The following is a 10,407-nucleotide window of genomic DNA, read 5'->3' on the forward strand; positions in this document are numbered from 1 at the left end:
GCGCCCCAACAGCGCCTGGCCATTCAGACGGCAGCCGGCACTCGGGCCCGCAACACACCAACGGGCTGGCCGGACCGCCCGCCCCTTCTTCCAAACTGCCCCGGCCCCGGCCCCGGCCCAAGACACGCCGATGCTGCCTGCACCCAAGCTCGCCATCTAGGCTGGCCAGGGCCCAGCGCGCAGCGCTCAGCAGGGAGCGCGGAGCCTGCCCCCGCGTGCCGGGCCAGCGGTCCCGGCGCTCTCTCAAGCTCTCCTCTGCGGGCCGCGCCACGCCCGGGTCCCACTCCCGCGCGAGCCACACGCTGCTCGTCCCCAGCTCTGGGCACTTCCCGGTGCAACTTCTTGCCCGCCTGTGCAACGCTCTGCCTGCTCCGGGGAGCCTCCTGCCTCCTTTGGCTTCCTCCAAGGGCCACCGAAGAGCCCACCTTCCTCTAGAGGAAGCCGCTCCCAATCCCTGGGTCAGCCCAGGGCCTTCGCTCTGCCCCGTGCGTCCTCTTCAGCCTGTCCCTAGCGCGTCCGCGTGCCCACGCACACCTCGTCTTCTGCCCCCTTCGCCTGGGGGCTCCGGCTCGGCAGGGCCCTTCCTGGCCCTTTCCTTGGCTCCCCAGCGCCAAGCTTCCGCTTGCCAGAGACGCTCCGCGTGCCAGCCCCCTCAAACGGGGGAAGCCATACCGAAAGAAAACCCAAGAAGCACACGGCGAAGAAGCGACTGGACTGCTGTTCAGTGGAGAGCGTGCGGGGAGGGTCTTGGTGGCAAGTGGGCGTGGGCACCACGCTTGCCAGGGCGGCCGAGAGAGGGTCTGGAGCTGTCCGGGCGGGCGTGGGGCTGGACCCCTAGGAAAAAAAGGGTGGGCAAAAAAAAAGAAAAAGCCTACAGCACCCGGTATTCCCAGGCGGTCTCCCATCCAAGTACTAACCAGGCCCGACCCTGCTTAAGCTTCCGAGATCAGACGAGATCGGGCGCGTTCAGGGTGGTATGGCCGTAGACGCTCTGCCATTCTCCTGGCAGCCCCAAGAGCTCGCGCCGCCCGCGCACGCTTTTGCGCCGCCTGCCTGCGCGCGGGGCTCTGCGCTGCTGTCCGGGCCAATCCCTCCCCCAGGCCACCGCAAGCCCGGGTCCCTCTCCGGTCCGCTCCCGGCCCGGGGACACACCACGCCCCCCTCCCTGACCACCCCAACACGCCTCGCCCGCTCGCGCGCCCCAACAGCGCCTGGCCATTCAGACGGCAGCCGGCACTCGGGCCCGCAACACACCAACGGGCTGGCCGGACCGCCCGCCCCTTCTTCCAAACTGCCCCGGCCCCGGCCCCGGCCCAAGACACGCCGATGCTGCCTGCACCCCAAGCTCGCCATCTAGGCTGGCCAGGGCCCAGCGCGCAGCGCTCAGCAGGGAGCGCGGAGCCTGCCCCCGCGTGCCGGGCCAGCGGTCCCGGCGCTCTCTCAAGCTCTCCTCTGCGGGCCGCGCCACGCCCGGGTCCCACTCCCGCGCGAGCCACACGCTGCTCGTCCCCAGCTCTGGGCACTTCCCGGTGCAACTTCTTGCCCGCCTGTGCAACGCTCTGCCTGCTCCGGGGAGCCTCCTGCCTCCTTTGGCTTCCTCCAAGGGCCACCGAAGAGCCCACCTTCCTCTAGAGGAAGCCGCTCCCAATCCCTGGGTCAGCCCAGGGCCTTCGCTCTGCCCCGTGCGTCCTCTTCAGCCTGTCCCTAGCGCGTCCGCGTGCCCACGCACACCTCGTCTTCTGCCCCCTTCGCCTGGGGGCTCCGGCTCGGCAGGGCCCTTCCTGGCCCTTTCCTTGGCTCCCCAGCGCCAAGCTTCCGCTTGCCAGAGACGCTCCGCGTGCCAGCCCCCTCAAACGGGGGAAGCCATACCGAAAGAAAACCCAAGAAGCACACGGCGAAGAAGCGACTGGACTGCTGTTCAGTGGAGAGCGTGCGGGGAGGGTCTTGGTGGCAAGTGGGCGTGGGCACCACGCTTGCCAGGGCGGCCGAGAGAGGGTCTGGAGCTGTCCGGGCGGGCGTGGGGCTGGACCCCTAGGAAAAAAAGGGTGGGCAAAAAAAAAGAAAAAGCCTACAGCACCCGGTATTCCCAGGCGGTCTCCCATCCAAGTACTAACCAGGCCCGACCCTGCTTAGCTTCCGAGATCAGACGAGATCGGGCGCGTTCAGGGTGGTATGGCCGTAGACGCTCTGCCATTCTCCTGGCAGCCCCAAGAGCTCGCGCCGCCCGCGCACGCTTTTGCGCCGCCTGCCTGCGCGCGGGGCTCTGCGCTGCTGTCCGGGCCAATCCCTCCCCCAGGCCACCGCAAGCCCGGGTCCCTCTCCGGTCCGCTCCCGGCCCGGGGACACACCACGCCCCCCTCCCTGACCACCCCAACACGCCTCGCCCGCTCGCGCGCCCCAACAGCGCCTGGCCATTCAGACGGCAGCCGGCACTCGGGCCCGCAACACACCAACGGGCTGGCCGGACCGCCCGCCCCTTCTTCCAAACTGCCCCGGCCCCGGCCCCGGCCCAAGACACGCCGATGCTGCCTGCACCCCAAGCTCGCCATCTAGGCTGGCCAGGGCCCAGCGCGCAGCGCTCAGCAGGGAGCGCGGAGCCTGCCCCCGCGTGCCGGGCCAGCGGTCCCGGCGCTCTCTCAAGCTCTCCTCTGCGGGCCGCGCCACGCCCGGGTCCCACTCCCGCGCGAGCCACACGCTGCTCGTCCCCAGCTCTGGGCACTTCCCGGTGCAACTTCTTGCCCGCCTGTGCAACGCTCTGCCTGCTCCGGGGAGCCTCCTGCCTCCTTTGGCTTCCTCCAAGGGCCACCGAAGAGCCCACCTTCCTCTAGAGGAAGCCGCTCCCAATCCCTGGGTCAGCCCAGGGCCTTCGCTCTGCCCCGTGCGTCCTCTTCAGCCTGTCCCTAGCGCGTCCGCGTGCCCACGCACACCTCGTCTTCTGCCCCCTTCGCCTGGGGGCTCCGGCTCGGCAGGGCCCTTCCTGGCCCTTTCCTTGGCTCCCCAGCGCCAAGCTTCCGCTTGCCAGAGACGCTCCGCGTGCCAGCCCCCTCAAACGGGGGAAGCCATACCGAAAGAAAACCCAAGAAGCACACGGCGAAGAAGCGACTGGACTGCTGTTCAGTGGAGAGCGTGCGGGGAGGGTCTTGGTGGCAAGTGGGCGTGGGCACCACGCTTGCCAGGGCGGCCGAGAGAGGGTCTGGAGCTGTCCGGGCGGGCGTGGGGCTGGACCCCTAGGAAAAAAAGGGTGGGCAAAAAAAAAGAAAAAGCCTACAGCACCCGGTATTCCCAGGCGGTCTCCCATCCAAGTACTAACCAGGCCCGACCCTGCTTAAGCTTCCGAGATCAGACGAGATCGGGCGCGTTCAGGGTGGTATGGCCGTAGACGCTCTGCCATTCTCCTGGCAGCCCCAAGAGCTCGCGCCGCCCGCGCACGCTTTTGCGCCGCCTGCCTGCGCGCGGGGCTCTGCGCTGCTGTCCGGGCCAATCCCTCCCCCAGGCCACCGCAAGCCCGGGTCCCTCTCCGGTCCGCTCCCGGCCCGGGGACACACCACGCCCCCCTCCCTGACCACCCCAACACGCCTCGCCCGCTCGCGCGCCCCAACAGCGCCTGGCCATTCAGACGGCAGCCGGCACTCGGGCCCGCAACACACCAACGGGCTGGCCGGACCGCCCGCCCCTTCTTCCAAACTGCCCCGGCCCCGGCCCCGGCCCAAGACACGCCGATGCTGCCTGCACCCAAGCTCGCCATCTAGGCTGGCCAGGGCCCAGCGCGCAGCGCTCAGCAGGGAGCGCGGAGCCTGCCCCCGCGTGCCGGGCCAGCGGTCCCGGCGCTCTCTCAAGCTCTCCTCTGCGGGCCGCGCCACGCCCGGGTCCCACTCCCGCGCGAGCCACACGCTGCTCGTCCCCAGCTCTGGGCACTTCCCGGTGCAACTTCTTGCCCGCCTGTGCAACGCTCTGCCTGCTCCGGGGAGCCTCCTGCCTCCTTTGGCTTCCTCCAAGGGCCACCGAAGAGCCCACCTTCCTCTAGAGGAAGCCGCTCCCAATCCCTGGGTCAGCCCAGGGCCTTCGCTCTGCCCCGTGCGTCCTCTTCAGCCTGTCCCTAGCGCGTCCGCGTGCCCACGCACACCTCGTCTTCTGCCCCCTTCGCCTGGGGGCTCCGGCTCGGCAGGGCCCTTCCTGGCCCTTTCCTTGGCTCCCCAGCGCCAAGCTTCCGCTTGCCAGAGACGCTCCGCGTGCCAGCCCCCTCAAACGGGGGAAGCCATACCGAAAGAAAACCCAAGAAGCACACGGCGAAGAAGCGACTGGACTGCTGTTCAGTGGAGAGCGTGCGGGGAGGGTCTTGGTGGCAAGTGGGCGTGGGCACCACGCTTGCCAGGGCGGCCGAGAGAGGGTCTGGAGCTGTCCGGGCGGGCGTGGGGCTGGACCCCTAGGAAAAAAAGGGTGGGCAAAAAAAAAGAAAAAGCCTACAGCACCCGGTATTCCCAGGCGGTCTCCCATCCAAGTACTAACCAGGCCCGACCCTGCTTAAGCTTCCGAGATCAGACGAGATCGGGCGCGTTCAGGGTGGTATGGCCGTAGACGCTCTGCCATTCTCCTGGCAGCCCCAAGAGCTCGCGCCGCCCGCGCACGCTTTTGCGCCGCCTGCCTGCGCGCGGGGCTCTGCGCTGCTGTCCGGGCCAATCCCTCCCCCAGGCCACCGCAAGCCCGGGTCCCTCTCCGGTCCGCTCCCGGCCCGGGGACACACCACGCCCCCCTCCCTGACCACCCCAACACGCCTCGCCCGCTCGCGCGCCCCAACAGCGCCTGGCCATTCAGACGGCAGCCGGCACTCGGGCCCGCAACACACCAACGGGCTGGCCGGACCGCCCGCCCCTTCTTCCAAACTGCCCCGGCCCCGGCCCCGGCCCAAGACACGCCGATGCTGCCTGCACCCCAAGCTCGCCATCTAGGCTGGCCAGGGCCCAGCGCGCAGCGCTCAGCAGGGAGCGCGGAGCCTGCCCCCGCGTGCCGGGCCAGCGGTCCCGGCGCTCTCTCAAGCTCTCCTCTGCGGGCCGCGCCACGCCCGGGTCCCACTCCCGCGCGAGCCACACGCTGCTCGTCCCCAGCTCTGGGCACTTCCCGGTGCAACTTCTTGCCCGCCTGTGCAACGCTCTGCCTGCTCCGGGGAGCCTCCTGCCTCCTTTGGCTTCCTCCAAGGGCCACCGAAGAGCCCACCTTCCTCTAGAGGAAGCCGCTCCCAATCCCTGGGTCAGCCCAGGGCCTTCGCTCTGCCCCGTGCGTCCTCTTCAGCCTGTCCCTAGCGCGTCCGCGTGCCCACGCACACCTCGTCTTCTGCCCCCTTCGCCTGGGGGCTCCGGCTCGGCAGGGCCCTTCCTGGCCCTTTCCTTGGCTCCCCAGCGCCAAGCTTCCGCTTGCCAGAGACGCTCCGCGTGCCAGCCCCCTCAAACGGGGGAAGCCATACCGAAAGAAAACCCAAGAAGCACACGGCGAAGAAGCGACTGGACTGCTGTTCAGTGGAGAGCGTGCGGGGAGGGTCTTGGTGGCAAGTGGGCGTGGGCACCACGCTTGCCAGGGCGGCCGAGAGAGGGTCTGGAGCTGTCCGGGCGGGCGTGGGGCTGGACCCCTAGGAAAAAAAGGGTGGGCAAAAAAAAAGAAAAAGCCTACAGCACCCGGTATTCCCAGGCGGTCTCCCATCCAAGTACTAACCAGGCCCGACCCTGCTTAGCTTCCGAGATCAGACGAGATCGGGCGCGTTCAGGGTGGTATGGCCGTAGACGCTCTGCCATTCTCCTGGCAGCCCCAAGAGCTCGCGCCGCCCGCGCACGCTTTTGCGCCGCCTGCCTGCGCGCGGGGCTCTGCGCTGCTGTCCGGGCCAATCCCTCCCCCAGGCCACCGCAAGCCCGGGTCCCTCTCCGGTCCGCTCCCGGCCCGGGGACACACCACGCCCCCCTCCCTGACCACCCCAACACGCCTCGCCCGCTCGCGCGCCCCAACAGCGCCTGGCCATTCAGACGGCAGCCGGCACTCGGGCCCGCAACACACCAACGGGCTGGCCGGACCGCCCGCCCCTTCTTCCAAACTGCCCCGGCCCCGGCCCCGGCCCAAGACACGCCGATGCTGCCTGCACCCCAAGCTCGCCATCTAGGCTGGCCAGGGCCCAGCGCGCAGCGCTCAGCAGGGAGCGCGGAGCCTGCCCCCGCGTGCCGGGCCAGCGGTCCCGGCGCTCTCTCAAGCTCTCCTCTGCGGGCCGCGCCACGCCCGGGTCCCACTCCCGCGCGAGCCACACGCTGCTCGTCCCCAGCTCTGGGCACTTCCCGGTGCAACTTCTTGCCCGCCTGTGCAACGCTCTGCCTGCTCCGGGGAGCCTCCTGCCTCCTTTGGCTTCCTCCAAGGGCCACCGAAGAGCCCACCTTCCTCTAGAGGAAGCCGCTCCCAATCCCTGGGTCAGCCCAGGGCCTTCGCTCTGCCCCGTGCGTCCTCTTCAGCCTGTCCCTAGCGCGTCCGCGTGCCCACGCACACCTCGTCTTCTGCCCCCTTCGCCTGGGGGCTCCGGCTCGGCAGGGCCCTTCCTGGCCCTTTCCTTGGCTCCCCAGCGCCAAGCTTCCGCTTGCCAGAGACGCTCCGCGTGCCAGCCCCCTCAAACGGGGGAAGCCATACCGAAAGAAAACCCAAGAAGCACACGGCGAAGAAGCGACTGGACTGCTGTTCAGTGGAGAGCGTGCGGGGAGGGTCTTGGTGGCAAGTGGGCGTGGGCACCACGCTTGCCAGGGCGGCCGAGAGAGGGTCTGGAGCTGTCCGGGCGGGCGTGGGGCTGGACCCCTAGGAAAAAAAGGGTGGGCAAAAAAAAAGAAAAAGCCTACAGCACCCGGTATTCCCAGGCGGTCTCCCATCCAAGTACTAACCAGGCCCGACCCTGCTTAGCTTCCGAGATCAGACGAGATCGGGCGCGTTCAGGGTGGTATGGCCGTAGACGCTCTGCCATTCTCCTGGCAGCCCCAAGAGCTCGCGCCGCCCGCGCACGCTTTTGCGCCGCCTGCCTGCGCGCGGGGCTCTGCGCTGCTGTCCGGGCCAATCCCTCCCCCAGGCCACCGCAAGCCCGGGTCCCTCTCCGGTCCGCTCCCGGCCCGGGGACACACCACGCCCCCCTCCCTGACCACCCCAACACGCCTCGCCCGCTCGCGCGCCCCAACAGCGCCTGGCCATTCAGACGGCAGCCGGCACTCGGGCCCGCAACACACCAACGGGCTGGCCGGACCGCCCGCCCCTTCTTCCAAACTGCCCCGGCCCCGGCCCCGGCCCAAGACACGCCGATGCTGCCTGCACCCCAAGCTCGCCATCTAGGCTGGCCAGGGCCCAGCGCGCAGCGCTCAGCAGGGAGCGCGGAGCCTGCCCCCGCGTGCCGGGCCAGCGGTCCCGGCGCTCTCTCAAGCTCTCCTCTGCGGGCCGCGCCACGCCCGGGTCCCACTCCCGCGCGAGCCACACGCTGCTCGTCCCCAGCTCTGGGCACTTCCCGGTGCAACTTCTTGCCCGCCTGTGCAACGCTCTGCCTGCTCCGGGGAGCCTCCTGCCTCCTTTGGCTTCCTCCAAGGGCCACCGAAGAGCCCACCTTCCTCTAGAGGAAGCCGCTCCCAATCCCTGGGTCAGCCCAGGGCCTTCGCTCTGCCCCGTGCGTCCTCTTCAGCCTGTCCCTAGCGCGTCCGCGTGCCCACGCACACCTCGTCTTCTGCCCCCTTCGCCTGGGGGCTCCGGCTCGGCAGGGCCCTTCCTGGCCCTTTCCTTGGCTCCCCAGCGCCAAGCTTCCGCTTGCCAGAGACGCTCCGCGTGCCAGCCCCCTCAAACGGGGGAAGCCATACCGAAAGAAAACCCAAGAAGCACACGGCGAAGAAGCGACTGGACTGCTGTTCAGTGGAGAGCGTGCGGGGAGGGTCTTGGTGGCAAGTGGGCGTGGGCACCACGCTTGCCAGGGCGGCCGAGAGAGGGTCTGGAGCTGTCCGGGCGGGCGTGGGGCTGGACCCCTAGGAAAAAAAGGGTGGGCAAAAAAAAAGAAAAAGCCTACAGCACCCGGTATTCCCAGGCGGTCTCCCATCCAAGTACTAACCAGGCCCGACCCTGCTTAAGCTTCCGAGATCAGACGAGATCGGGCGCGTTCAGGGTGGTATGGCCGTAGACGCTCTGCCATTCTCCTGGCAGCCCCAAGAGCTCGCGCCGCCCGCGCACGCTTTTGCGCCGCCTGCCTGCGCGCGGGGCTCTGCGCTGCTGTCCGGGCCAATCCCTCCCCCAGGCCACCGCAAGCCCGGGTCCCTCTCCGGTCCGCTCCCGGCCCGGGGACACACCACGCCCCCCTCCCTGACCACCCCAACACGCCTCGCCCGCTCGCGCGCCCCAACAGCGCCTGGCCATTCAGACGGCAGCCGGCACTCGGGCCCGCAACACACCAACGGGCTGGCCGGACCGCCCGCCCCTTCTTCCAAACTGCCCCGGCCCCGGCCCCGGCCCAAGACACGCCGATGCTGCCTGCACCCCAAGCTCGCCATCTAGGCTGGCCAGGGCCCAGCGCGCAGCGCTCAGCAGGGAGCGCGGAGCCTGCCCCCGCGTGCCGGGCCAGCGGTCCCGGCGCTCTCTCAAGCTCTCCTCTGCGGGCCGCGCCACGCCCGGGTCCCACTCCCGCGCGAGCCACACGCTGCTCGTCCCCAGCTCTGGCACTTCCCGGTGCAACTTCTTGCCCGCCTGTGCAACGCTCTGCCTGCTCCGGGGAGCCTCCTGCCTCCTTTGGCTTCCTCCAAGGGCCACCGAAGAGCCCACCTTCCTCTAGAGGAAGCCGCTCCCAATCCCTGGGTCAGCCCAGGGCCTTCGCTCTGCCCCGTGCGTCCTCTTCAGCCTGTCCCTAGCGCGTCCGCGTGCCCACGCACACCTCGTCTTCTGCCCCCTTCGCCTGGGGGCTCCGGCTCGGCAGGGCCCTTCCTGGCCCTTTCCTTGGCTCCCCAGCGCCAAGCTTCCGCTTGCCAGAGACGCTCCGCGTGCCAGCCCCCTCAAACGGGGGAAGCCATACCGAAAGAAAACCCAAGAAGCACACGGCGAAGAAGCGACTGGACTGCTGTTCAGTGGAGAGCGTGCGGGGAGGGTCTTGGTGGCAAGTGGGCGTGGGCACCACGCTTGCCAGGGCGGCCGAGAGAGGGTCTGGAGCTGTCCGGGCGGGCGTGGGGCTGGACCCCTAGGAAAAAAAGGGTGGGCAAAAAAAAAGAAAAAGCCTACAGCACCCGGTATTCCCAGGCGGTCTCCCATCCAAGTACTAACCAGGCCCGACCCTGCTTAGCTTCCGAGATCAGACGAGATCGGGCGCGTTCAGGGTGGTATGGCCGTAGACGCTCTGCCATTCTCCTGGCAGCCCCAAGAGCTCGCCCGCCCGCGCACGCTTTTGCGCCGCCTGCCTGCGCGCGGGGCTCTGCGCTGCTGTCCGGGCCAATCCCTCCCCCAGGCCACCGCAAGCCCGGGTCCCTCTCCGGTCCGCTCCCGGCCCGGGGACACACCACGCCCCCCCCCTGACCACCCCAACACGCCTCGCCCGCTCGCGCGCCCCAACAGCGCCTGGCCATTCAGACGGCAGCCGGCACTCGGGCCCGCAACACACCAACGGGCTGGCCGGACCGCCCGCCCCTTCTTCCAAACTGCCCCGGCCCCGGCCCCGGCCCAAGACACGCCGATGCTGCCTGCACCCCAAGCTCGCCATCTAGGCTGGCCAGGGCCCAGCGCGCAGCGCTCAGCAGGGAGCGCGGAGCCTGCCCCCGCGTGCCGGGCCAGCGGTCCCGGCGCTCTCTCAAGCTCTCCTCTGCGGGCCGCGCCACGCCCGGGTCCCACTCCCGCGCGAGCCACACGCTGCTCGTCCCCAGCTCTGGGCACTTCCCGGTGCAACTTCTTGCCCCGCTGTGCAACGCTCTGCCTGCTCCGGGGAGCCTCCTGCCTCCTTTGGCTTCCTCCAAGGGCCACCGAAGAGCCCACCTTCCTCTAGAGGAAGCCGCTCCCAATCCCTGGGTCAGCCCAGGGCCTTCGCTCTGCCCCGTGCGTCCTCTTCAGCCTGTCCCTAGCGCGTCCGCGTGCCCACGCACACCTCGTCTTCTGCCCCCTTCGCCTGGGGGCTCCGGCTCGGCAGGGCCCTTCCTGGCCCTTTCCTTGGCTCCCCAGCGCCAAGCTTCCGCTTGCCAGAGACGCTCCGCGTGCCAGCCCCCTCAAACGGGGGAAGCCATACCGAAAGAAAACCCAAGAAGCACACGGCGAAGAAGCGACTGGACTGCTGTTCAGTGGAGAGCGTGCGGGAGGGTCTTCTGGTGGGCAAAGTGGCGTGGGGGGCACCCACGCTTGCCAGGGCGGCCGAGAGAGGTCTGGAGCTGTCCGGGCGGGCGTGGCTGGACCCCT

The 10,407-nt window shown here is 69.5% G+C and overlaps 8 non-coding genes across 8 annotated transcripts; all 8 read right to left on the reverse strand.

Annotated features, from left to right (window-relative positions):
• Positions 1-868: 868 nt before the first annotated feature.
• On the reverse strand, positions 869-988 carry LOC144458012 (5S ribosomal RNA). Its single transcript, XR_013487575.1, has one exon. It is a non-coding gene; the product is annotated as a 5S ribosomal RNA (ribosomal RNA).
• Positions 989-2,065: 1,077 nt separating this feature from the next.
• LOC144458102 (5S ribosomal RNA) lies at positions 2,066-2,184 on the reverse strand. Its single transcript, XR_013487654.1, has one exon. It is a non-coding gene; the product is annotated as a 5S ribosomal RNA (ribosomal RNA).
• Positions 2,185-3,261: 1,077 nt separating this feature from the next.
• On the reverse strand, positions 3,262-3,381 carry LOC144458023 (5S ribosomal RNA). Its single transcript, XR_013487586.1, has one exon. It is a non-coding gene; the product is annotated as a 5S ribosomal RNA (ribosomal RNA).
• Positions 3,382-4,457: 1,076 nt separating this feature from the next.
• LOC144458034 (5S ribosomal RNA) lies at positions 4,458-4,577 on the reverse strand. Its single transcript, XR_013487595.1, has one exon. It is a non-coding gene; the product is annotated as a 5S ribosomal RNA (ribosomal RNA).
• Positions 4,578-5,654: 1,077 nt separating this feature from the next.
• On the reverse strand, positions 5,655-5,773 carry LOC144458142 (5S ribosomal RNA). Its single transcript, XR_013487693.1, has one exon. It is a non-coding gene; the product is annotated as a 5S ribosomal RNA (ribosomal RNA).
• Positions 5,774-6,850: 1,077 nt separating this feature from the next.
• LOC144458150 (5S ribosomal RNA) lies at positions 6,851-6,969 on the reverse strand. The gene has a single exon (XR_013487700.1). It is a non-coding gene; the product is annotated as a 5S ribosomal RNA (ribosomal RNA).
• Positions 6,970-8,046: 1,077 nt separating this feature from the next.
• LOC144458045 (5S ribosomal RNA) lies at positions 8,047-8,166 on the reverse strand. The gene has a single exon (XR_013487601.1). It is a non-coding gene; the product is annotated as a 5S ribosomal RNA (ribosomal RNA).
• A 1,076-nt stretch (positions 8,167-9,242) lies between these two features.
• On the reverse strand, positions 9,243-9,361 carry LOC144458161 (5S ribosomal RNA). The gene has a single exon (XR_013487708.1). It is a non-coding gene; the product is annotated as a 5S ribosomal RNA (ribosomal RNA).
• Between the last annotated feature and the right edge of the window lie 1,046 nt (positions 9,362-10,407).

This window comes from Phascolarctos cinereus, unplaced genomic scaffold (genome assembly GCF_003287225.1).
Source record: "Phascolarctos cinereus isolate Bilbo 61053 unplaced genomic scaffold, phaCin_HiC Scaffold_5;HRSCAF=322, whole genome shotgun sequence".
Taxonomy (NCBI): domain Eukaryota; kingdom Metazoa; phylum Chordata; class Mammalia; order Diprotodontia; family Phascolarctidae; genus Phascolarctos; species Phascolarctos cinereus.